At 40.8% G+C, this 27177-nt stretch overlaps 1 protein-coding gene and 1 long non-coding RNA gene across 4 annotated transcripts in view; both read right to left on the reverse strand.

Moving 5' to 3' along the window:
* Positions 1–27177, reverse strand: part of LHFPL2 (LHFPL tetraspan subfamily member 2) — a 110002-nt gene that overhangs the window by 71735 nt on the left and 11090 nt on the right. The gene's annotated exons all lie outside the window — the stretch shown is intronic.
* Positions 8213–15104, reverse strand: LOC310826699. Its single transcript, XR_014555934.1, has 4 exons — positions 13914–15104; positions 11855–13533; positions 9106–11579; positions 8213–8727 (listed from the first exon to the last, which is right to left on the reverse strand). It is a non-coding gene; the product is annotated as an uncharacterized lncRNA (long non-coding RNA).

Here is a 27177-nt window from a genome sequence, read left to right on the forward strand (position 1 = left end):
CTAGCAACTGCCTCCTTGGGGCAAGACATTCTGGGAAGAGTTGCTGGGTTCACTAAGCCTGCCTCTTTATTTTTTGAATAAAGAGTTAACTTCACTGACACCAGGTTTTTTTTTATGGCTGACCCACTCCTGACTCTGGCTCCTGACAGCTGGAGATACCAAAGACTGAACCTGGGACCTATTGCTCTCTACAGACCTTTTGTTATCTGCAGAGGTTTCTGAGAACAAAGGGTTTCTTTTTTGGCAGCCAATTCCCCCTTCCCGCCAGCTGCCCCCAAGCATTATCTACCGGACTCTTCTAGGCCCCCAACCCCTGAAGCAGCTTTTGGAGACAAAAAGGAAAAAAATGAGTCAAGCTCTGAGTACTCTGGATCCAACCCATTTCAAAATGCAACAAAATAAATCTATAAAGTGCAAAGAGAAAAACTGAAAACAGTGAGAGGCAATCTAAAAGCCAAGCTTCCAAGGCCCAATAGAATAAAAATGCCTTCTCCTGCCTTTGAAAAATAGCAAGAGAAGATGACAGGTAGACAGATCTCCCAGTGAACAGCATTCCCAGAGAACAGCATTCCAAAATGTTGAGGCTTCAACTTAAAGAGTTTCACTACTATTAAATATTAACCCAGGTTTCCCTCACCTGGCACCATCCATACATTGTTAAGACTACAACCCCCATCATTCTTGAACATTCGCCATGCTGTCTGGGGCTGACAAGAGTTCTAGTCCGAAACATCTGGAGAAGGATCAGGTTAGGGAAGACTGTACTAACCTAAAGTCCAAAAAGAATAGAAACCCAAAAACGCAGATTTTCATTAGCAGATCTTGATCCTAGGAATAGGGATGGAACACAATGAGAGGAAAAATTCCTTTGAGATAATGGAACCTATTTTGGACAGTGGTGGACAGTAATGACTAACCTGTGGCCCTCCAAATATTGCTGGGCTACACTGGTCATCTTTGACCATTGGCCAAACTGGGGTGGGCGCTGATGGGAATTATAGGCCAACAATGAGCTGGAGAGTCAGAAGTCCTGAAATCGGTCTAGAAACACACTAGCAACCAGTGCTGAACTAGTCTAACACTGGTCCCAGATTCTTGGTGAAGGAAGATTCTACCACATGTAGATTGGACGAGAAAAAGGAGAACAGCTAGGTGTCAACACCATACTGAAAGCATCAAACCCAACGACTCCAGATGATTTCACCCTGAAAAATTCCTGCAGATGTTAAATAGTACAAGAGACAAAACTGAACCTTGTGGAACCCCACAAGGTAATTTCCATGGAGAGCAACAGTGCCAGTACCACCTTCTGGAACTCTGTGGAAGAAGTTGGAGAAAGAGGGTCGCTTGGTAACAGTATACTAAAAAGAAACAATGCACAACAAAGAAGTAATATACTCTACAAAACTCATCACACATAATTCCAGTACTGCTCTAAAACATGCTTATTCTATCAGTCTTTAAAATCTAGCTTTTTTGGGGGGGGGGGGAGAGAGACAAACATAGATGGAGATATACATATATACATTCTCTCAGTTTAAGAAGTTTCAGATTATACCACCACCCCTATGCTGAAAATAAGACTGTTGGTTGTTCATGCCCAATTAATAAGGAAACAGACATTCAAAACAGTGGGGCCTCCAATCAGAACTAGTATATATTTAAATATAGCCTGGGTTCATACTATCTGAAGGACCATATCTCTCTGTATGAGCCTGATATCTTCCGAGAGGACAGATTTTCTCTCAGTCCTGCCACCTTCACAGGCATGGACACAAGAGAGGACCTTTTGGGCAGCTGTTCTCTGTGCTCAGATTGTGAAGCTCCTCTTCCACAAGAGGCTATGCTGGCTTTCTCTTTGCTTTCCATCCACTGGCAGACAAATACTTTTTTTTTTTTTTTTTTTTGTTCCACCAGGCCTTTGGCCAGTAACTGATGTTATGCTAGGATCTTCTGAGAGTGGGTGTTGTACTTTTGTGTGCATGTGCACTTTAAATAGTTTTCTAGTGCTGTTTTAATATGGCTACTTACTTTTAAAAATATTTATAGTGCAGAACCACCTGGGAGAAAGTTAAGATAGAAATTTTATATATAATTGGCAACCCCTCATCATTAATAGTATACTGTATTCAAATGCTTTACTTTCACCTTTCCTTTCAACTGCTACTATGACGCTAAAATACTAAATGAAACTCAGTATCTACAGTAGAGTCCCAAGGGCCATTCTCTATTCTGTAGCAAGGCCTGCCTGGAGTCTCTCTAAGAACATCTGGAGTTGACAGTTTTTGAATTTGTCTGGCTAAACAAAGGATCCCCCTTTCTTCCTTGCCAATAGAAGGAAGGATTTAATGCGCCACCGGGAACCAGAAGTCTGAAACTCAATCCAACATTTTCATAAAATGATTCACAGACATTAGTTTTCAAGGCAGAATACAAGAACTCCTTAAAGAAACCATGAACTGAATAAAGGTGGATTCATTCAACTATGTCCTTCCCCAAACTGACATTTTACAGGCATTTCATTATGGTTATCAATGAGCTATCTGATCTTGGGTAAACCTGAATTTGGCAGCCTTCATTCCAACACACCTGAAACTATCTGGAAGACTAGGTTACAAAGAGCCATCAATTACAAGGCAACTGAATTAAGTCAGTTCATAAAGGAAAACTGGTCCGGATTAGTTCTATATATCTTTCCTTAATCTGTATTAGCTCTGTTCAGAGAAAATAAAAACAGAATAGCATACAGAAAAGTCTGTGCACAAACGAGTACTTTTCACAAGCTGCTTTAACATGCCTTTTGAAGTTATTGTTGCAGCTGGTGTGCCCTGAGATCTGAGTCCTCTGGGCAGTTAAGTGATAAGTCTGAAGATAAGAGACAGAGGATCAAAAGAAATTGAGAAAGTAAGGGAAACTCGGAAAGTTGATGAGGCAGGAAAGACCAAAAGGGACCCAACTGTTGTAGAAAGTGGCTGAATAAAAATAATAAAATAAAATAAAATAAAATAAATAAAATAAAATAAACCAGTCTCACACATGCATGCATGTACTTTTACTGAACATTCTTCTATTCTTATGCAAACACACGAATGCTATATTTTAAATGTTTGCTGGCCACAACGATACATAGGTCCATTTTTTGTTTTTGAACTAAGATGGTTAACTCAGTTACTTACACCAATATCTTTACTTACAGTTTTATTAACCAACTACTGGCCGTACTTAAGAATGTACCCCCCCCCCCAAAAAAATATCAATGTTAGAAGGGAACTTGTTTAATTAACAAAATCTCAGGGGATGCATAGCCAATCTGTCAGTCTGCGTTTCAAGTGCAGATTTCCAAATTAAGTCTGCAGTCTTTTGTAGCAGGCTTGTTTCTTGGTTAAATAATCCAGTATGCAATAATCAAAGCCATGTAAAATATTAGTTTATTGTTTATAGTATCGATTCTACCTAAATAGGTATTTGGCTTCAGGAGATATATTTATTTATTCATTCATACATACATACACACACACACACACACACACACACACTTGCTACTTGCCAGTTGGGAAGGAAGCAAAATCAAGGAGTAGCCCAAACATAGTCATGTTCATTCATTTCCAGTAGGTCTACTCTGAGTAAACTTAGTTGAATAGCACCCACTTAGTTTATGGGACGCAGGTGGCGCTGTGGGTTAAACCACAGAGCCTAGGGCGTGCCGATCAGAAGGTTGGCGGTTCGAATCTCCGTGACGGGCCGTTGTTTGGTCCCAGCTCCTGACAACCTAGCAATTCGAAAGCACGAAGTGCAAGAAGATAAATAGGTACTGCTCCGGCGGGAAGGTAAACGTCGTTTCCGTGCGCTGCTCTGGTTCACCAGAAGCGGCTTAGTCATGCTGGCCACATGACCCGGAAGCTGTACACCGGCTCCCTCGGCCAATAAGGCGAGATGAGCGCCACAACCCCAGAGTCGTCCATGACTGGACCTAATGGTCCGGGGTCCCTTTACCTTTTAGTTACACTTGCTTGGATAGGGGAGGGGGAAACCTATAATACTATAAATGGTAATAAATTTCTTTAAATGTAACACGTGTTACAACTTTGTTGTGAAAAACATATCTGAAGAGCTAGTACTTTGAAAAATAATATTAAGCAAATTTTTACTGACTTGAATAAGTAGCCCACAAGAAAAAGTTCAAAATCATGAAAACCAATGAAGGAATGGAAAAATACCTTTAACCGCCTCCAGTTTATACTACTTAGCACTTTTATTAGATAAATTACCACCATTTAACTACCGCAGAAAACTCCCTAGAGGGAGGCTAATCAAATATATCACACAGTGAAAACACACTTCCTTAGCTTAAGTATAAACAGCTTTTAAACTTCAGACACAAACCCCAATTCTGCAAAACAAACACATTACAGTATTCAACACAAAGGATATGTGCAATTTTCCTTGTTCAGCACAATGTTAATGGGATTTCCATTTCTTTCCTGTTTTAATTTTAAGAATGGGCTTTCTGATAAACCTTCCTTCTGCTGTTTCTATTCCTGTCCATGCTAAGAAAGGTCAAGGATTTGTTCTTGCTAAACAGTGGATGACAAAATGTTGTTCATAGTTTGAACGTTGAACACAGGAGTTCCTGCACTGGGGTTATAGATATAAATTATCCAGCTAAAGGCAAGGTTATTTAAGCAGTGATCTTGTGCATAATTACATCCACATACACAGAAAATCAATGGGACATGTGTGTTTTGACGGAGTGCAGGAATGAAGGCCTAATGAGTAATGGTGTTTTAATACATCCTGGCTTTAAATGACTAGCCTTGGAGAATTTGGCTTCATCAACCAAAAACATCACAAGATGGCTAGATATGTCTTAGAACCTTTTAAGCTGTAGGGAAATTACTTTTTAAACTTTTGCTCCTGTAGGCTTCTACATAAGGTAAAGGTAAAGGTACCCCTGCCCGTACGGGCCAGTCTTGACAGACTCTGGGGTTGTGCGCCCATCTCACTCAAGAGGCCAGGGGCCAGCGCTGTCCGGAGACACTTCCGGGTCACGTGGCCAGCGTGACAAAGCTGCATCTGGCGAGCCAGAGCCGCACACGGAAACACCGTTTACCTTCCCGCTGGTAAGCGGTCCCTATTTATCTACTTGCACCCGGAGGTGCTTTCGAACTGCTAGGTTGGCAGGCGCTGGGACCGAGCAGCGGGAGCGCACCACGCCGCAGGGATTCGAACCGCCGACCTTTCGATCAGCAAGTCCTAGGCGCTGAGGCTTTAACCCACAGCGCCACCTGCGTCCCAGGCTTCTACATACCAACCATTAAAATTACTATTATACAAAATCAGTATCAACAACACAACAGTTTATCTACATTTAGCTACTGAGAAGATATACCTATTTGGGCAGGTTCACATGTTATGTTATAACTGTGCATACTCCATCTTTCTCTGCCCAGGTCCCCCTATATTGTGGCCACTTATGAACTAGCATAAAATAGAATAAAGGAGGGCACATGTATAAACACAAATTTATAAATAATTACTATAATTTAAATAGAAATACAAGACATCTCATCACAACTGGGGGTGGGGGGTTGGATAATGAGCAGACGGCCTGTGTGTCTACTGTATGGTGCTTTATTTTTAAACCAGATAGCCCTGTAACAAATTATTTGTTCAAACAGAGCGGGGGAAGGGGAAGCTTTTCTGGCAGGCAGGCCAGATCCTTATCTTCCCCATCCCTGGATGGCAAAGCTTGGGACAACTTAGTGATGTCAGGTGATGCTGTGGGACCTCAAAGCACAGAATGGGGCGTTTGAAACCCCTTTTGCAAATAGCCTTGCAAAAGGGCTCTTAAAAAGCCTACACTGCTTTTTGAGTCTCTGGTTTTTGTACTGTAAACCTTCAGGGAGAGTGATTTGTTTTATTGTTCTCTATCCGTTGCTTACACCTACTCCTTTAAATGTAAACAATTGTCTCTCTACCTATTATCATAGGGCTGCCATATTAAAAACAGTGCTTTTTTTTTTGGCAAAATTGTTGAGTTTTTGTGAATTTTCCCAAACATTTAGCTGATTTCTGCTCGGACACTGCTGTCGACTGCAGTATTCCAGATATGTCCGAAAACTCCAGATGAATGGCAGCCCTATCAACATCTATTACACAAAGCGTTTAAATTGAACTATTTGGGAAATACAAGTTTTACAATAATTTAAGCAAAGTTCACAGTATCACATAATGGTCTGATGATGACGATGATGATACTAATTATTATTATTAATAATAATTTTATTATTTATACCCCTAGCCACTCTGGGCGGCTCTGGGTGGTTTCTCCAGCCACTCTGGGCGGCTTACAGCATATCTAAAAACATCAAGCATTGAAAACCTCCCGAAACATGTGCCTTCAGATGTCTTCTAAAAGTTGTGTAGTTCTTTATCTCCTTGACATCTGAAGGGTGGGCACCACTACCGAGAAGGCCCTCTGCCTAGTTCCCTGATTGTTAGAAATAGCTATCATGGATCAGCTACAATAGTTTTTTGTTGCTTATCAATGAAAGGAAAGCTTGCTTATCATATGATAATCATGTGAATGAACCAGAATGTGTCAACGAGTTTATAAGGTCAGTTACGCAAATATTTTAAGATGAAGTCTCAAGTATAGATAATCAACAAAGCCTAAAAAGCCGAGTAGCTCAGCCTATTATAAACTCCTTAACTTTCATCTCAAGCATCTGAGTTGCAGTTATGATCTACAAGAACTGCAAACTGAAGAGAACATTTTATACATTTTTACACACAAATATACATAATACACAAAGAGTCCCATTCTATAGACAGCTTTACTTTTACCATTGTCAACTGAAGTTTCTTTAGGCTTCAATTCAATGTTTACTTACCTGGGAGTAAGTCCCACTGAATTGAAGGGAACTTACTTCTGAATTAGCATGTATAGAATTGTATTTATCGTTCTTCCTTTTAAAATAAAATTAACATATTTTAGATTCCCTATCTTTAGGGTAGTTCAATGGCAAATACAATATGGTTACAAACTGCCCTTATGGTGCCAATCACCAGGCTTTTAAAATGTAAATTTGTTTTAAAAAGCCCCCCCCCCCCCCCGCAACATGGCTTTGGCCATAAATGCTTCTCCAGATGTTTCATTCTATTCAAATTGTTTCTGCCTTCGGCCCCAGAAATCTCCTCTAGTATTGTTTATGCAATTATTATTATTATTCTTACTACGCAATTACATTATGTATGAGCAAATGCCACTTGTTTCAAAGTAGACTATAAAAAAATACTTATTATGTAATCAAGTATCTTTTCTTAACTATTCTACTGTACTTTTTCTACTGTTTTTCAATAAGAATGAGAGGAGTAACTTATTTGCAGGTTAGGTTATATGTTCCCTTGGGGGTGGGAGGGAGGGAGAATAGGGAGCAAAAATGGAATTCTGTTTGTTTGGAAAATACAATGTACTCACTTTTGGCACACACGCACCACTAGACTTATAAAATTTAATATAAAAGCTTTAGTGAAAAGTTTGAACTGTTTCATTTATTGTAGTTTGTCTTTTCAAAAGGGCTCAGTACTACTCTGAACTCCGCCCCCGCCCCCCTGCTTTTTAGTGAGTAGCACTGAAAACTCCTTTCAGGATATGCAGATGTTTGGTGCCTTGAGTTTCTTTAGCAATCTAAATTTTTCTTTTAGCTTCGTTTGCATGATGGCAGTTAAGATGAGAGCTCTATTTTTGCTGCAGATAAAAATAATAATTTTAAAACTTAATTCCTGATCCCCCCCCTCCAAATCTGCCTTTAAGGCTTCAATAAACAGTAAATCTATTGTTCTACTTGTTTTATTCTACATGGAACTCAACTCCAATGCATAAAAGTGTACTGCATTGTCATAGAACTCTGCTTTCCCCTCAGCCTGACTTACACGCACACACTTTTTCTCTCACCTAACCACAACAGTACAATCATTTCATAGACCTACTGCCTATTAGAGGCTTTCAAACTGTATAAGGTGAAGCACATAAAATGGGTAGGTGGATAAAAATATTGTCCTATTAAACACTTCTTCAGCCCCATCCTAAAGATGTATTTCTTATATATTTCTCTATCAGTTCTAGCTTTTTCTTAATTTTTTTTTTAATCTTACATTAAAAAATGGCATGGGGTGCACACAAATACAGTAGTTTTTTTCCCTCATTTGATTTTTTTCTCATTTTATTTATTTAAAATATTTAGAACCTGCTTTTCATCATATCCATTCCATGGTGGTGTGAAATAAAAGATCAATTTTAAAACAACAGTTCCAGCATAACAGTTAAGAGAGTAGAGAAAACTGCAGATTCAACCAGCCATCAATAAACTGCAAAGAAACTACCTGCATCAACCTGAATTGACAACTAATATCCTGCAAATGCAGGACAAAACATCCACGTCGGTGCCGAAATTAAGTGATTCTTTGTCAAACGTACCTCAGGGAATTCCACATGTGCCTACATAAGGTAAAAACGACTGCCAAACATAAAGTATTGTCTTCCAAGACAAATACGTGTACAGGTGTTGAGTCTTGTATGCAGTTATCCACATGACACCAATACAGACTTGGAAAATCTTTTGCATTACAGAGTGAGTTCACATCCACAGGCCATTCTTCAGTTTAAAGTGTGGGGCTTTGCACAAGTAAGTCTTTAGGGGCACCATTGTCACTATTAAACCAGGCCTTAGTGTTAGGCATAATGGGACGCAGGTGGCGCTGTGGGTTAAAGCCTCAGCGCCTAGGACTTGCCGATCGAAAGGTCGGCGGTTCGAATCCCTGCGGCGGGGTGCGCTCCCGCTGCTCGGTCCCAGCGCCTGCCAACCTAGCAGTTCGAAAGCACCTCTGGGTGCAAGTAGATAAATAGGGACTGCTTACCAGCGGGAAGGTAAACGGTGTTTCCGTGTGCGGCTCTGGCTCGCCAGAGCAGCGATGTCACGCTGGCCACGTGACCCGGAAGTGTCTCCGGACAGCGCTGGCCCCTGGCCTCTTAAGTGAGATGGGCGCACAACCCCAGAGTCTGTCAAGACTGGCCCGTACGGGCAGGGGTACCTTTACCTTTACCTTTAGTGTTAGGCATATGAAATGAATATCTGTACTGTGCCGGAAAGTCCCACCCAAATATTGCTGTTTGACTGCACCTTGCAGGAGAGCCTTCAGCAGTGCATATAGAAAACTCTCAGTCCACTGCTTATTAATTCAAATGTTTATGTGTCATGCAATGACAGGAAAGGATAATCTACCAAAATCGAGTCAAATAAGGAATGCTTAACAGAACGAAGGATATTTACTCAGATTACAACTGAGAATTATGTTTATTCCTCTTGCTAGCCAGTCCAAGAAATAAGAAATGTCAAACATTGTGTTATTCACACTTTTAAAAAACCTTTTTTTCTTTTCCCCAACAAAGCCCACTGTGTTTCATCGGCTTTTCTGGATGCAAGTTTTATGCACTGTTAATAAGGAAATGAATTACTAGAGTGCTTAATGGCTGATAAAAAGAAGCTATTGTCTGAAGAAGAGAAAAAAAGAAGCTGTTTATGAAGTTGCAGGTCTCATGCTTTATAAACAAAAGTTTTAATGGACCAGTCAGTGTTCTGGGTGACTTCAACGTGGTTGTCACAGCCCACCCTCAGCTGCCTGTAACACTCATGAGACTAAACAAAAAAAGGGGAAAAAATGTATTGAGTTGGGGCTCTTGGATGTGATACATGCATGTGAGGCCCAGGGGTCAAATGTGTCCCTCTAGGCATTTCTATGCAGGCCATAGGGCTTTCCTGAGGCAATACTTTCTCCCCCCAGGCCACACAATTCAACTAGTCCTCTGCAACCTTCTCAAGTGCTTCTGTCTAAGTGGAATGTGACACTGAACTATGATAATGCCTCTTGCTTGCATGTATTTTGTTTGTGTGTGTGTGTGTTTGTGTGTGTGCACACACACACTTTTGCATAGCTGGAATGTAGCCTACTGACTGTGGTTGCACCTACTTTTTGCCTCTGGCTCCAACCCACCACTAGCATGCAGCTCCCAAAAGGAACATACAAGAAAACTCAACTACTCTACAAATACCCTGCAAATTATCCTAAAGGCTGCAGAATCAAGAGTCATTACTGTATAACCTTTAGGACTATAGTCAAGGAAAGCAGTTGTGCAAATAATTTCAATTTCAGTTGTATAGAGCAAAAGCATGCCTGTATCCTAGACAAAAGGTCTTACAACTAGTGTATTGCAACGTCTCTGTGATGCTAGTACTGTTTTGCTTTTCTTAAATGTTAAAAGTGTTGCTTTTGTGAGTCATAGGAAGAACTAATGGCAAGGAAAGGCAGCATGCATAACTTACAGATACCTACAGGGACAGGAATGTAGTCTGGCAGCTCCTCTCAGAAGCACCTAGGCTGTGTACACACAAGGGAGGTGGTGGAATTCAATGTCATGCTATTACAAATGTTCCATCTGTGCAAGCATATTGACTTGCCAGACAGAACAATCTCCCCTCCTGGCCACTTTTCTGGAAGTTTTCCCACAGTACCCTTGAGCCCATGTTGGTGGGGGTGGGGGAGAACACTGGGATGTCCTACTGCACAAGAGGAAGCCCTTGCACAGGGTGTCTGCTGATGGGGTTCATTAGGTGAATCCCACCATATACCTTTAATCAGTGCTTTTTTTTCTAAAAAAATGTTTAGGGCTACTCTCATTTTGACTCAAGAAAACCACCACTTTATAGTTCAAATCATGGAAAATAAATAAGGTAAATGGACCAAAGTACAAAGATTCACAAAATATTTAGTGGTATGTGTACCCCTGCGTACCCCACCCCACCCCACCCTGGAAAAAGCACTACCTTTAATGCACAATATTTTCCTTAAAGAATTCAGGGCACTGAAGTTTGTTAAGGGTTGCTGGGAACTGTAGCTATGTGGGAGGGAACTAGAGTACCAAAATTTTTTTTGAAGGAAAGGATGTGCTTTAAAGGCATATACACATGAAGTAGCATATGAAGTACGCTGCTTGAAGTAGCAGTGTGCCAGCCACCGTGAGTGTTCCTTTCACAGCCTCAGCTGTTCTCTGAAGAACTACAGAGTGCCATAGCCACTAAGAACTATATTGCAGACCCAGTACTTTTCAATTAAGAGGCTGAAAGTAGACAGAGGAAGAGAAGGCACAACAGACAAGAAAGAAAAAGGGGGCCAGAGGGGAAGTCATGGTATCAACAGTGGAATGCAACAAGGTCATGTCCATAGTATACATTTAAAGCACTCTTGCAAGACTTAAATAGTCATGGAGAATTCTGGGAACTGTAGTTTATTAGGGTGTTAGAAATTGCAGGGCTGTGGAGTCAGCACCCTTAACAAACTTCAATTTCCAGTATCTTTGGGGGAAGCCATGACTGCTAAGGAGTGCTTTAAATGTGTGGATGTTACCCATGCATATATATGTTGCATTCATGAGTGTGAGACAGAAGGAATAATTGGCAGATGCAATGTGCCATTAGCGGAAATGAAGTAGTAGTGATGAGGTAATGGCAAGAGAGGAGATACTGTACTGTCTGTTATGCACTGAAGTTCTCCCCGTGGGCCAGCAGGGGGATACTGTAGATTGTTTTCACTCAGGTCCACATATGCAAATAAGGAATTGAAAGTGACGTTCAGTGATTGGATAGTTACAGAAAGTTGTTACTGTTGCCTTGTAGTTGAGCTCTATATAAGCAGGTTGGCTGAACCCTTCAGTTCAGTTCTGTTCTGGCCTGTGAATAAACAAGAGCTGTTTGAAGAATCGCTGTGTCATCTGATATGTTCACCCACAACTTAACACTGTCCTTTTTACAGTAAGAGGTTTTGTTTGTTTGCTGCTACTGACTAACAAAGCCACTTTTGGAAAACTCAAATACACATGTTCACTGTATTTCTGGGCTACAGCTAACTGTTCATCAGAATCATTTAAAATGGACTGACATTCCATCATGATTATATCTGTTGCTTTAAGACTGTCCTTACAGTACAAAAGCCCATACTAAGTAAGAGACATAAAACTGTTATCTAAAGATGGTATTTTGGAAAGAACGTAGTTGTCTCCCACTGCAGCCAGTGTTTGGGTTCAACAGTAGGATCAAACGCTGGTTTACTATCCTGGTTTGCAGGCCAACACAAAACATGGTTTTACCACTTCAGATGTAATGACAAATTATAGTTTGCCCAAAATCAATAATTACTTATTAATTACTCTGAGTATGCAAGAGGGGAGTGCATGAACCAGAGGCTCCTTCCATACAACTGACTAACCATGGCTATTTCATTGAAGACTGCATTAAGTGTCACATAACAAGAGTAAACAAGAAGAACAGAAATGCGGAACCAAAGGAGGAAAGAGAGTAATTAGCCAGCCTCAAAACAAACTAATACCATATTCTCCAAGCCGTTTATGTCCACAGAAAATAAACGGGCATAATATACAGCATTCTTCCTGGTGACCCAGGGCAAAACAAATTCTCTCCCTAAAATGCCTTTCCCAAGTGAACCTTCTATGACATTACCCTTGGAATTTTGCTTAAGCAACCTCTGCAAGTTGCAGATCACAGGTTTCAGTTCATATGCAAGAGTGTGAGGCATATGTTAAGTTTTTATGAAAAGGTATTGGTCAGCATTCATCAACCTGGTGCCCTCCGGCCTTATAGGAAGCTGCTGCAGGAGAAGGACTGCAAGCAACATCATGGGAAGGATGTTTCTAGGATTAAGGTGAAACTGTGAAGTCCCCTTGTTATTTTTGCTACTGGATCCTGCATGCCATTTAACTAATCTTGTTATATTTATAGTACTGAAATGTGTTTGTGTATGTTGTTATATTTTTGTTTTCCAGGTTATTATGATATTGTAGTTTTTGCTTGAAATGCACTCCTATTTCTTTGTTGTAATCCACTTTGAGCACAACTTTTTGTGGAACAGCAGCATACAAATAAAAGGAATAGATGAATGAATATTTTGGGATGCTACTGCTATTAGGTAAAGGTAAAGGACCCCTGGATGGTTAAATCCGGTCAAAGGCGACTATGGGGTTGTGGACACTCAACCTGGAGGGCATCAAGTTGGCAGATGCTGGTTTTGAATAATCCTCCAACTTCATTCACTTCCAATATATATCTTTATCTTACCATTCTGGAAATGACACATAGTTCCCCCCAAAAAATTAAAAGAATGAAACAGTTATTCTGCAATTTTTCTCATAAACCTAAGTCTTACAAGTCTTCTGAGAAGACATCACTATGAAGGTTTTCATAATTCAGCTGACTCCGAACAGATTTTGCATAGTCTTTTTAATTACTAGAGCTACTTCGTTTAAATCAATTCTAAAGGCACAAACTGGGCAATAGTAAACACACACCCCTTGCCCTTTCACAAGGAACTCTTATATCTGTCATTTTCACAGCAGGAGAACAAAACCAGCCACATCACAAATAAATAGTTCACACAAACCCCCTATTGCCAATAGTAATTTTGCTGTGTTAGGGACGCGGGTGGCGCTATGGGTAAAAGCCTCAGTGCCTAGGGCTTGCCGATCGAAAGGTCGGCGGTTCGAATCCCTGCGGCGGGGTGCGCTCCCGTTGCTCGGTCCCAGCGCCTGCCAACCTAGCAGTTCGAAAGCACCCCCAGGTGCAAGTAGATAAATAGGGACCGCTTACTAGCGGGAAGGTAAACGGCGTTTCCGTGTGCAGCTCTGGCTCGCCAGAGCAGCGATGTCACGCTGGCCACGTGACCCGGAAGTGTCTCCGGACAGCGCTGGCCCCTGGCCTCTTAAGTGAGATGGGCGCACAACCCCAGAGTCTGTCAAGACTGGCCCGTACGGGCAGGGGTACCTTTACCTTTACCTTTAATTTTGCTGTGTTAGGTCACTATTCTTTTTTGCTTAGCATAGGCAAATTTCCCATGCTGAACAAGTGGATCAAATTTTGCTTTCTTGTTACTAAACTCTTTTGAGCTACTGACAGCAGATATAATTATTTGCCTGAAATATACAAACAGAACCATGTTCTTTACAGATCTGAAGCTTCTATGGGGAATAAAAAGCTTAAACAACATTCTTCAGATTGCTTTACAATCTTTATCATCAGGATTCTCAATGCCACTTACACTGCCCAAATCCTTCAGAGACAACAATGCATGCAAGTCATATTTTGTTTACATTTTAAAGTTGGGAATGAACAAGTAGACAAAGAGACTAGCTCAAGGTTACACAGAGTAGATCAGAATAAGAAGATAAATTTTTCTCACTAACTTAGTAAGCAAATACATCTATTTCTGTACAGTTTGAATTTTATTTACTTAGTCCGCTGTCAACATCCATGTCTTTATTTATATTTTTTGCATAGACTTTATTTATGCATTTCAGTAATAAATACAAATAAACTGCCTTGCTCAAAGGAATACCCTATTCCTCCCTCCCACCTCCCCATTCATTCCGAGCGTATATATAATTTACAAAGAAATTTAAGAAATCATGTGTAAGGACAATTGTAGGCATGGGTGATACCATGTTCATTGTTTCAGCAGATTTCACCAGATTCCTATGTGCCATATATTAAAGGCAGTGTCCTCTTCCGCCAGTTATAAAAACAGTTAGAATCTGGCCAGAGGGCGCTTTCAGTCAGCTCCAGGATTGTTTTGAAAGTACTGATTGGAGCATGTTTGAACATTAAGATCTGCACAGATACACGCTGTACTTTCTGATATTAAAGTGTGCACCGATAATGTAACAACGGAGAGGTGCATTAGAGTCTATGGGAACTGCAAACCCTGGATGACTGCTGAAGTAAGGTCACTCCTGAAAGCTCGGGATACTGCCTTCAAGGCAGGGAATATAGATATATACAGAGGGGCAAGAACAAAGCTAAGGAAAGGCATTAAGGTGGCAAAACAACAATGTAAGCTTAAGGTGGAGAAATGCCTAGCCGATAACAACACGAAACAAGTGCGGCAGGGACTGCAGCATCTAACCAACCACAAAGGCAATACGAGGAACATGGTTACGGCTGATGATTTATTGGCAGAGGAGCTAAACATCTTCTTCACCCGCTATGAGGTAAAAAGATCAGGTATCATAGCTCCTGCCTGCCAGCCTACAAACTCTCAGCCACTTATTCTATACAGTATGACCATCAAGCGAAAGCTGAATTGAATCCCAGCATTCAATTGAATCTGGTGAATCCCAGTAAAGCTGCTGGTCCAGATGGGGTGCTGGGGATAGTGGTAAAAAACTGTGCCGATCAACTAGCAGGGGTCTTGACAAGGATTTTTAACATCTCTCTGCAAACGGCTTGTGTTCCATCATGTTTGAAAGCAGCCACCATTATCCCAGTCCCAAAGAAAACAGCAACTAACTGCCTAAATGACTACAGACCTATTATTGCATTAACATCTGTAGTGATTAAATGCTTCGAGAGATTGGTCCTTCAACACCTTAGGACATATTTTCCACCGGATTATGATAAACATCAGTTTGCCTATAGGAGAAACAGGTCAACAGATGATGCCATAGCTACAGCCTTTCACCTTGCAGCGAGTCATCTGGAGAGACCGGGGAATTATTTTAGAATGTTGTTTATTGATTATAGCTCGGCTTCTAATACCATCCTTCTGGACATTCTTATCAAAAAGCTGATGGAACTTTCTTCTACCATCTGTGACTGGATTAAAGACTTTCTGAGGGATCGGACATAAACAGTGAGGATTGCGCCTGTTACATCTACCTCCCTGAAGCTCAGCACTGGCACCCCACAGGGATGTGTGCTGAGTCCCTCCCTGTACTCGTTGTATACATATGACTGTATTTCATCTGATCCATCCACTGCAATTATTAAGTTTGCAGATGATACATAATGGGTCTAATTACAGGTGGAGATGAATCAGCGTATGGGGGGAAGTTCAAAATGTATCTACATGGTGCCTAGAGAATAACTTGCACCTAAATATTAGCAAGACAAATGAGATGGTTTGGACTTTTGGAGGAAGAGGGGAACTAGCCCCGTTGTATATTTGGGGGGGGGGGTGTTGTGTGGAGACAGTCTCTTCCTTTAAATTCCTGGGAGTTTACCTTAGTGAAGACCTCACTTGGAAAAACAATATAACTCAGGTGATTAGGAAGGCCCAACAGAGACTCCATTTCTTCAGGGTCTTGTGAAAGAACAACGTTTTTTCCTTCTCAAAAAAGAAAAACCACCTCTGAAATAAATGCATTTTAAGCTTGTTTTTTTTGGGGGGGGGGCATTGTTGAATGCCTGCCACACAGGTGTTTTGTGCTTTTGAATTCTTTCTCCAATTCCTTGTTCTTATTTGCCAGATCCTGATATTGTTGCCAAAAGCAAATCGAGATTTGTAAATATTGTATTTAGGTTTTAGGTTATGCTATGCTTCTAATAGGTTATGTTATATTCTGGATTATGTTATGTTCTAATAGATTATGTCTGAATAGGATGAGAGTGTTGGAGATACGTGCGAATGTGTATGTGAATCCGGTCTCGGGTGTTTGATTTTCGTTGTTGTGTATACTGTGTATATACGGACAATGACAATAAAAATTTATCTATCTTATCTTATCTTATCTATCTAGGGAAGTGAAAACCCGTGTCCGTAACGTAGGCTTGATCATCTCTCTCCTCCTTGGTTTCCTTTCTCTTTTTGCCAAGCCCTTCATCATTCTTTTCTTTCCGTGTGCCATAGACCAGTTTCTTTCCTTGCACAGTGTTTAATATTTTGTGGAACTGAGGTCAGCTTGGGTGTTGAGATAGCCGGCTGTCCACCTTGCTTCTTAGATCCTCGTAGCTCTCCAGGCCGCTCCCTCCTTGGGGGTCTTTGCCTAGCTGAAGATGTGCCCCCTGAACTCTGTTTGTGCCTCTTTGCGCCCCTTGGCTTTCTCTCCCTTTGCCTCTTTGGTTTTCTTGGCCGCTGCAGGCGCCTTGGCCTCTGCCTGGGGGGGGGGCGTCCCTCGTCTTTGGCCCCCCGTCTTGCTTTCTTTAGACACAGCTTTCTGGTGGGCACCGGGTGTGTTTGCCAGGAAGCCCTTGGAAGAGCTCTGTTTCTTGAGGATTTGGGCCTCTTTCTCCCCCCACCCCCGGGGGGACTTCCTAGCCTTGGGCTTCGCTGGAGGTTTGCCTGGATGCTTGCTAGCTTTCGCCTTAGTACTCTTGCTGGAAGCCGCCTCCTCCTTCTCCCCTTCTGCAATTGCTCCCAGCCTCAGTTTCTCCACAGGAACCTTTGCCTTGGGATTCTTGGCCGCTTTCTTCAGTGTGGGCGCTGTTTTTCCATCCGAATCCGAATGCTTTTCCTGGCTCTTCTTTCCCTTGGCTTCCTCTGTGCCCAGCTTGAATCTCCCTGCGGCCCCCAGTGCGGAAGAGTTTTGTGACCGGATGAGGCAGCCCCTTTTCAGCCCTCTGGCCAGGGCCATCTTCAGGCCGTACTTCAGGCGGATGGGGTCCACCCCGGGGTAGCTGCTCAGGATACAGCGCTTTATGGCCATGACAGATACCCCCTTGTGCTCATCCAGGGTCTTCACCGCCTCCATCGCCATGATCATCATGGGCGGGTTGGGGCGGTTCAGGGGGGCCGGGGGCTGCCCAGCGAGGCAGAGGACTTGGCTGCTGACAACGCCTCCATTACAAGCAGCTGCCCAACTCTTCCTCCCCTTCCCACCTCGTGAAAGAACAATGTTAAACAACAATTGATGACTTCCTTCTACTGGTCCACATTAGAAAGTGTCCTCTCATATTGTATCACAGTGTGGAACGTTGGCTTGACAGCCACGGACAGAAAGTCTTTACAGAGGATGGTGAACACAGCACATGATATCATGGGCTGTCCCCTGAGCCCACTAGACAACATCGCAAGGGATCGTTGCCTTAGGAGAGCGAGAAAAATTCTCAGGGACGATTCACACCCCGGCCAGCACCTCTTTAATCTTCTCCCCTTGGGCAGGAGATATAGAAGTATAATCAGTCGTACCAACAGGCTAAAAACAGTTTCTATCTGTGGGCTGCTGAATGGAAAATAATATAGTGGAACTGACTTTCGGGCTTGGTGTGTTGTGCAACAAGCACACAGAATGCAATGATGTTGAGTGTATGTGGGGGGAGAGGCTTGGTTAATTTCACTGTACACAGGTTGTACATTGACAATAAAGGTATAATAATAATAATAATAATAATAATAATAATAATATATCCATGCATTTTCTTAACTCATATCTTTTTAAGTATTTCATCATACAATAATTATAGTATAAACTTATACGGGTGTGTGAACACAGCATGGTCTAAATAGTTAATGGCAAAGACTAGTGTACTTATAATCATTAACTACATATGTACCCACAACTGGGGGAAGTTGATATAAAGGAAATAAAGAAAGACCTGGAACTAGATGTGGTCTCAGCCACCACTGGAAAGCAACCAGCCATGATCCCTGGCTTAGCATTATGTTAGGGACAGGAATCATGGTTTGCTTTGCTCCCAACAAACCACAATCTGCAGTCAAAGTTTCTTTTAATCTTACTGGTTATCATTTGTTAAGATGAAATAAACTGGAACCCCTGGCTTGGTTTGTTTCATCCCAGCCACCAACTGGAAGCAAGGAAACTTCTTCACACAATATAGAATTAACTTTAGGAATTAATTCCACAAAATATGGTGATGGCCAGAAGCTTAGATGACTTCAAAAAGCTATTAGACAAAGAATACAGGGCTATCAATTCCTATTAGTTTTGATGGCTATACAGCACATGAATGTTCAGATTCACTATGCCTCTTGAGTACCATAGAATCATAGAATTGGAAGAGACCACAAGGGCCATCGAGTCCAACCCCCTGCCAAGCAGGAAACACCATCAGAGCACTCCTGACATATGGTTGTCAAGCCTCTGCTTAAAGACCTCCAAAGAAGGAGACTCCACCACACTCCTTGGCAGCAAATTCCACTGTCGAACAGCTCTTACTGTCAGGAAGTTCTTCCTAATGTTTAGGTGGAATCTTCTTTCTTGTAGTTTGGAACCACTGCTCCGTGTCCGCTTCTCTGGAGGAGCAGAAAACAACCTTTCTCCCTCCTCTATGTGACATCCTTTTATATATTTGAACATGGCTATCATATCACCCCTTAACCTCCTCTTCTCCAGGCTAAACATGCCCAGCTCCCTTAGCCGTTCCTCATAAGGCATCGTTTCCAGGCCTTTGACCATTTTGGTTACCCTCCTCTGGACACGTTCCAGTTTGTCAGTGTCCTTCTTGAACTGTGGTGCCCACTTGCTGGGTGTGAGGTTAAACAACAGGATCAGCTTGTAATCGTAACACCCTGGCTAGCCACTGATAGAAACAAAAAAGTGGACAAGTTGTTATTCTGGGTATGATCCAGTAGAGATCATAGTTTTCACAGTTTTTAATGCAACTGGGATCCAGTGAGTGGTCTAAGAGCATCTGGTAGTTGGAGTTTAGCTGAAGCTAATCAAGTGTGAACCTGATTGATTTCATGGGAGACCACTAAGAGCCCCATGTAACAGCAAAATATTAGTGTAATAAATAATATTTTGTAAAAAGTGATTTAACAATCTAGAAAGCCTAAAATGACATTTACTGCCTTTGCACTTCAATGTATGGGGGGAGGGGAATCTATCCTGCAGTTTTCACCTCTCCACTTTAAAAAGTTGAACAGAAATATGTTGAAAATGTGCTAACCTAAGCCTTGAGACAATGCAGGAGCATGCCAGACTTAAGACCCACTGGGCAGACTTTCCTATCTTATTTGGCTAAGATTCTCCCATCCAAAACTGGACTTCCTGCCCCCATTCAATTGTACAATAAGATTTCCAGTTACAGCCCAGCCAGATGGCCAGAAGGTCAGGTACTTTTGCTCAGCAGCACACCACTGCATAAGATTTCCTCTTGACCTTCGTGTACACTTCTCTAAGAATCCTGGAACTGAAAGTTGACAAATCCAGACTTGGTGGATCAAAGGAAAGGCAAATTCCGCAGGACAGACCTAGTTTCACAATCTTCCACCTTCTGCCCTGACTGCTAGCTTTTTATCTCTTCTAAAATGTTAACAAGGAGATACAGCCTCTAGTTAACTGAGAGTATTAGATGGAAGTGGAAAAGAAAGCTTGGTCTCTCAGGTAAAGGTGGATGAAAAATGCTACAACAATGAAAAGCAAATTATTTGGAACTTGCAACCAACATACTGATCAAGTCGTAAGCCATGAATATAAGGGAAGCCATATCTGTAACATAATGTTTCATCCGATGCAACTGCCTCAAATTTCTAGGTATCCCAAGCAACCCACCATTTAAGAGTTTCACTGCTTGAATAGGATAGATAGCTTGAAGCTTTTCTCTCTCTCTACTGCCATCCTGCAATCCAATCAATCAATTGAGATTGATGGATTTTTTAATGTACTTTTATTAAAGATTTTCTTGATTTACAAGGTATGTGCAATGTCTCTCTCGTATTTTCCCCCCATGTAACATTTTTTTTTTACAAATCGGTTTCATGAATCATCCATGTTGCATCTTCTACTTCAAACAAACCTATTCAATTATCTGTCTCTAAACTTAAAGAGAACAAATACTGGAGATAAACTCAGGCAGAATCAGCTGAGAGTAAGGAAAGATACCAGAGAATGAAATACGCAAAAGAAAAAGATGGATTCATGATATATCCTCTTAGGTTGGCAGGAATACACCAATATATCAGAGCAGAGCATTAGAAAAGAAATTAAGGGGATGAAATCAGCAAGCATTTGCAGTTCTAACATCAGAGAACAGAAGCAGCACCCATGATCATACAGGTATTTATATGCACTCTTTACCAAATTAAATAACAATAAAACCACATAATAATTTTAGTTTCCTGAAAACTGTACCTGACATAAAAAAGAAAGGTTTAATCAAGATGACATTAGATAAAAAGGGGTGACAAACATAGCATCACATTGCATCTTGAGTGAAACTTCATAGACATTTATAATTCAAAACTTATATGAAGTACTCCTGATGAATTTACACAGATATAAAAGAGCAAATTTTAACCAAAATTGATCAAAATTTAAGAGCAGACTATACATTTTCAAATATTCAATGATACAATGTGCTAATAAGTACAAAGAAAAATAATTTTAGCAGAATTTAGGAATAAAATCAGATGTCTTTAAGCATAGTAGGAATCAGAAAAGGTCCTGTTATTAGAATAAAGAAATCAGGCTCTTTGCAGCATATGTAACCTACAAATGACCGCATTTTAACAGCTCCCTCTCTCATGAGGACCAGATAAAATCTCTCCATAGCTTCTTAATTGGTAAAATATTTAAACGGTCTGGAAAAAAAGTCACTGGAAACTCTCTGGCATGGAGTTTAATCATTAACATTTGCAGACTCCAGCACTTAATTTTTAAACATTTTGAAGTCAGTGGTGCTTCTTCCTACTGGCAGTTTCTTTTTGAGAAATATTCTACAAAATGCACCAACTACTTCCCCACCCCCACAAAACACACGCACACAAATCTGAACTTCAATTCAACTGGGGAGGATGTAATTATCATTGAGAGACAGATTTTTGATTTTTTTAGACGTTCCTTAAGAGGTCAAATGGTGATTGAAATTGTCAACAATGAGGTATGTAGATTCTGCTGACAGTAATCAAGCAATTATCTTCAAAGGGCAGGCTGCATATGAGCTTAGAACTGAACCACCATTACCTATTTTTTCCTTTGGGTTTGTTTTAAGATGTATGCCTGACCAAATGGTGAACTTGTGAAGTATTAAGAAAGCAGAAATAATAAAACTGGTGTGAGGAAAGGTGTGGGGTGGTAGCACCAAACTGTCTCCATTTGGTCACTAAGACTCGTTGCTCCACATCTAAGGCATCCATGAGGAGAGGAGACAGATTGTGATGCCCCACCACGACCCAAGCTGAGGCCAATTGCAGTTTGGTTCTTACTTTTCCAGAATTGACACCTTCAGTGACGTTCCATTTGGTCATTATAATGATCATGCAAGAACTGGTACTTGCATTTGCTTATTTTCCTTTTTCACCTCCTTTCAGATCTATCACACAGTAAGCGGAGCAAAGCCTAGGTTGGGAGTAGACCTAGAGAGAACTCCACAGGGAGGGGCTCATTTGCAACACTTGGCCCCTACCTGGTCCACTTTCCCAGCCAGCAAGAGTGTTTGCCTGTAGCAGTCTGATGCAATCCACTGTATTGGTGTGATTGATGCCTGGCCACGTTAACATAAAAATCTAACTTTATATTATTATTTTTTACTTTCTAGAATGGGAAAACATATCCACTACCATAGACCTATACTTTTTCCACCCACAGATTATAAAATGGAATAGTACCTTCAAAAACCCAGTACAGTGGTACCTCTGGTTATGAACGCTTCTGGTTATGAACGCTTCAGGTTACGAGCTCTGCTAATGCAGAAGTAGCTGCTCCTGGTTGCGAACTTTGCCCCAGGATGTGAACGGAAATCGCGCGCCGGAGATCCCATTAGCAAAAGCGTGCCTCAGGATAAGAACGGTTTCAGCTTAAGAGCAGACCTCCGGAACAAATTAAGTTCGTAACCAGAGGTACCACTGTAATTCCAAATTTTGCTCCTTTAGAGCTAATATTTCTTCATGATTTCCCAATGAGTGGAGAAACAGTATACTTGTTTAATAGGGTAACTTGATGTTTAAAATGCCCTCTACAAAGAAAACACCTCATTTCAGAAAGATCATCATTACATACAATAAAGCTGAGCATCAAACACAGCAGCTAATGAGCCCAATGAGATTGCTTCTACTGACTCATAATATGTTTTAACTGGTAAACTGAAATATCACAGAGAACAGTGAGCCCGCATTTCTTAAAATGGTATTTGTGAGGAAACATAGCTCAGTTTTTTTAGTGAAGATGAACAACTAAAGTTTCAAACTGTTAGGATAACAGACCTCTGAGTCAGGGAGCTGTACCAAGAGACATGCATTTCCAGGTCAAAGGATGAGTGAGGGAGCATAAATCTGACATTTGTTTTATTTTGAATTGATGACAGGTATTCATAGATGTCAGTAAACATTAGAACAGAAAAGTTAGAAGTTTCTACCCTGAAGTTACCTTGAGTAGATTCATGCTTTCAGAAAGGTATTTTTACATTAAAATGCTTGGACTTGGGAACTAAGAGAAATAAACACTGGATATTTAATTAAATCCAAGGATGAAATCAGTTAAATTATTTGGAACCACAAAGATGAGCCTGTTGTAGAGAAGGCTTGTATATGTTACAGAATCTGATATGTTCAACATTTGGTGAATGTCAACCATTATGTCAATATTTACAGTTCTAGACCAATTTTCTAAGTCTCTGAAAACTCAGGGTTATACTAAACTAGTGAATGATGACAGCCACTTGTGTATTTCTGAGAAGTGTGTCATATTCAGACAAATCCAAAATGCAAAATGAAGCAGTGAAGGGTATCTGAGAAGAAGTGCCACAGATATGTGCAGAGGTTTTGGAATGTTTATGAACCGTATTCTTCAACCACAGAATCTTCCTTTATGATCTATTATGCAGTATACTCTTTTTACAGATCTATTCATTTTAGACTTGCATATAACATACCCTACATTGCAGAGGGTTGGACTAGATGACATGTGGGATCCCTTCCAACCCTACAATTCTATGATTCTATACAGAGACACAGAAATATTGTTTTTCAAAAACTGTCAGCATGCTTGGAAAATGCAGCCTAACATTCTAAAATATTTTAAAGAATATTGGGCAATCTATGTTAAAATCTAGTTTATGAACCACAAAATCTAGTACAATACTGTATTGTAGTTCAACAGCAATGTTTAAAAGTACAGGATAGTACTCCTTTCGACATCATAGTGATTAATCACATCCAAAGGTGTCTGACAATACAATCTACACACGTCTACTCAGAAATAACTGCCACCAAGTTCAATGAGGCTTACTTCCAAGTAAGTGGGAACACAATTGCAGCCCAAAGCAATGATTCTACAGAAGCAGCTGTAACAGATTTGACAAAAGCATGCTGAGGCAGATCCCACTACTGTATAACTCTATACTCTAAAACTACCACAGGTTAACTTGTGGGGTTTTGTGTGAGGTAAATTTTGATATTTGGATACTCAGGCAAAAGTTGAGCAAATACAAAAGATTCATTTGACAGAACAAAGTTGGTAAAACAAATGATGTGTCAAGAGATAGATATTTTAGGAAACAGGTAACTAATTAATAATTATATTAAATCCAGTGGTTGCTACAGGCTTCTAACATGGTAGTAAACACACAGCTTCTTGCAAACTTCAGTTGCTTGTTTAGTTATTACTCTTCAGTTAGATGTTACAGGACTAAATGCTTAGCTTATTTTGAGTTATTACTTCAGTTTCTTAAACTTAAGTATTAAGCTGTAACACCTCAATAACTAATACTTTGGTTCTCAAACAAGGTGGTACTTTCTGGCAGTTTCCCCACCTTCTAACAGTCACACCCGAGGTACTTCTAGCGGTGTAACGGAACCAGGGGATCACCACACCCCCTCTTAACTGGTTTCAGATTCTTCTCTTGCTAGATCACTGGCTCCTCACAGCTCTGCTTCTCCCTCCTAGAGGGAGGTTGTTTTCTGCTGCTCCAAAGAAGCGGACACGGAGCAATGGATCCAAACTACAAGAAAGAAGATTCCACCTAAACATTAGGAAGAACTTCCTGACAGTAAGAGCTGTTCGACAGTGGAATTTGCTGCCAAGGAGTGTGGTGGAGTCTCCTTCTTTGGAGGTCTTTAAGCAGAGGCTTGACAACCATATGTCAGGAGTGGTCTGATGGTGTTTCCTGCTTGGCAGGGGGTTGGACTTGATGGCCCTTGTGGTCTCTTCCAACTCTATGATTCTATGATTCCTTGCTCAAACTCAGCCCTCCAGTTGACCCCTGCCTGAATACTCTCACAAGGCACTACACAGTCTCTGCATCCAAGCTCAGAGACTCCTTTCTCTAGCTGTAGATATTTTCTTCAAAGTAGATGTTACACACAGAACCAACTCATTCAGCGCTCTCCCTCCAGCTCTCTCTCAAACCACCTTAAAACCATCTGAATACTCTCTCAGAAACTGCTCCTTTTTATTTTCCCTCCCAAAGTGCTGTCTCCACCCACACACCCTCTAGCTAGCTGTTTTGGTAGCCCATCAAGGAGAGAGGCTCCAGCACATTGGTGGAATTATGAGGCATTGCATCAATGGACTCTAGTCTAGCTCAGCTGTCCGTCACACATGCACCAACAGAATGGTTCCATTCAAATTCATCCAGCCATCATCATTAGTTTCCAAATACCTTTCCTTATCCATTGTCTCCAGTGAACACTCACTCCCCATTGTATTAATTATGCTTTATGCCCAATTTAACAGGATCGCAGGAAACTAAAGAACTGGTGGCAAAAGTCAAAACCCAGATTCACTAGGCATGTCACAGCAAGAATGAACTCTAGACACAAAACATTACAGCAACTGGTGCATTTGCAATGTACGTTGAGTTGAGATGGGAATGGGATGATTTTTTACAGGTGAAAAGGAAGCAGTGGTGACAGTGAAAGAAAAAATTGTAATTAATTGCCCATAAAAAATATCCACACAGGGTACATCTCTCTCTCTCTCTCTCTCTCTATATATATATATATATATATATGTTGTTTATCTTTCACTTGCTTGGTAAACACTATTGCAGTGTTTTGATGGAATCACTTGTGTGCAAATTAAATAAGTATTCTTACATGCAAATTAAATAAAAAACGAAAAAGTATACTAGAATAAAAATACAGTAGGAGTTACCTAAATACTTGTAAACTTGGTTATCTGAAATTATTTTTTAACAGCAAAAAATAAAGAAACCCAAGGGAATAATCATATTTTATATATTTCCAGTGCCAAAATATGTGTCCAGGAACTTCTTAATAATTTAAGGGAGCTACTGCCATCTTCAGGAAATTCTATATGAAATTAACAGCAAATTATTAACTGTTTAAAATTCTGGATGTAGAATTAGTATATGCTACCATGGGAAAAGTGCAAAATGTTTAAATGTTGTTTTCATCTATTTTGTAGATATCCCAGAACATTGCTTATGAATCATGCTTAAATGGAAGTAAGTAGTTTTCTCATCCACTTTTCATTGTCTTTCACCAGGACAAATTAATGGCTGTGATCACACCCAACCCTCAGGGCATGGTTCATTTAACCCTGTTATGGTTTTGAATATCTGAACCTTCTGTGGCGATCACACAGGGTCCCTTGACATTTCACTGTCTATCAATCCCTGTACCACCACTTTATTTCTCACTGCCACCACCCAGGCCCTACCTAGTACAATATTGAGTCCAGTCAGGGTTAAATTGGAACATAAACTTCTGTTTATTTATTGCAGTTTAACAAGCGTGTGGTTTCATAAACGGTATCGGTCAATTACAGTCATGGGGGGCCTATCCAGACCTATAACTTCTGCTACCTGCTCTCACTCACTAAACCACCTCTCAGATATTTACTTGTCTTCCTAGCCCCTAACTGTTCCTGACTCAGCTTATTTTGCTACACTAACCCAACCTACCCACAAACTCTATCCCAATTCACTCCCACTCCAACCAACCACCCAACTCCCAACAAACTCTTCAATGAACTCTCCCCTTTGCCCCTCCCAGAGCTGGTTTTATAATCCCTGACTCCACCCCCTGGGTCCTGATTGGGTAACCTGTTTAACTATTTCACCTCCAGCACTCTCATATGTCAGTGTTTTTCAACCACTGTTCCGCGGCACACTAGTGTGCCACGAGATGTTGCCTGGTGTACCGTGGGAAAAATTGAAAAATTCGAAAGATTTAAAAATAAAGTATTTTATAATTTTTCATATTTCTGTTTACTTACTATTTCATAAGAAAGTAATTATAAAATACTTTCTTTGTGTTTATTCGATTCCTATTCAAGAGAATTACTTTATATATAGTCAATATAGGCACAGAGTTAAATTTTTAAACATTTTCTAATGGTGGTGTGCCTCGTGATTTTTTTTCATGAAACAAGTGTGCCTTTGCCCAAAAAAGGTTGAAAAACACTGTCATATGTTA

Source organism: Podarcis gaigeae (genome assembly GCF_964106915.1).
Source record: "Podarcis gaigeae genome assembly, chromosome: 11".
Taxonomy (NCBI): Eukaryota; Metazoa; Chordata; class Lepidosauria; order Squamata; family Lacertidae; genus Podarcis; species Podarcis gaigeae.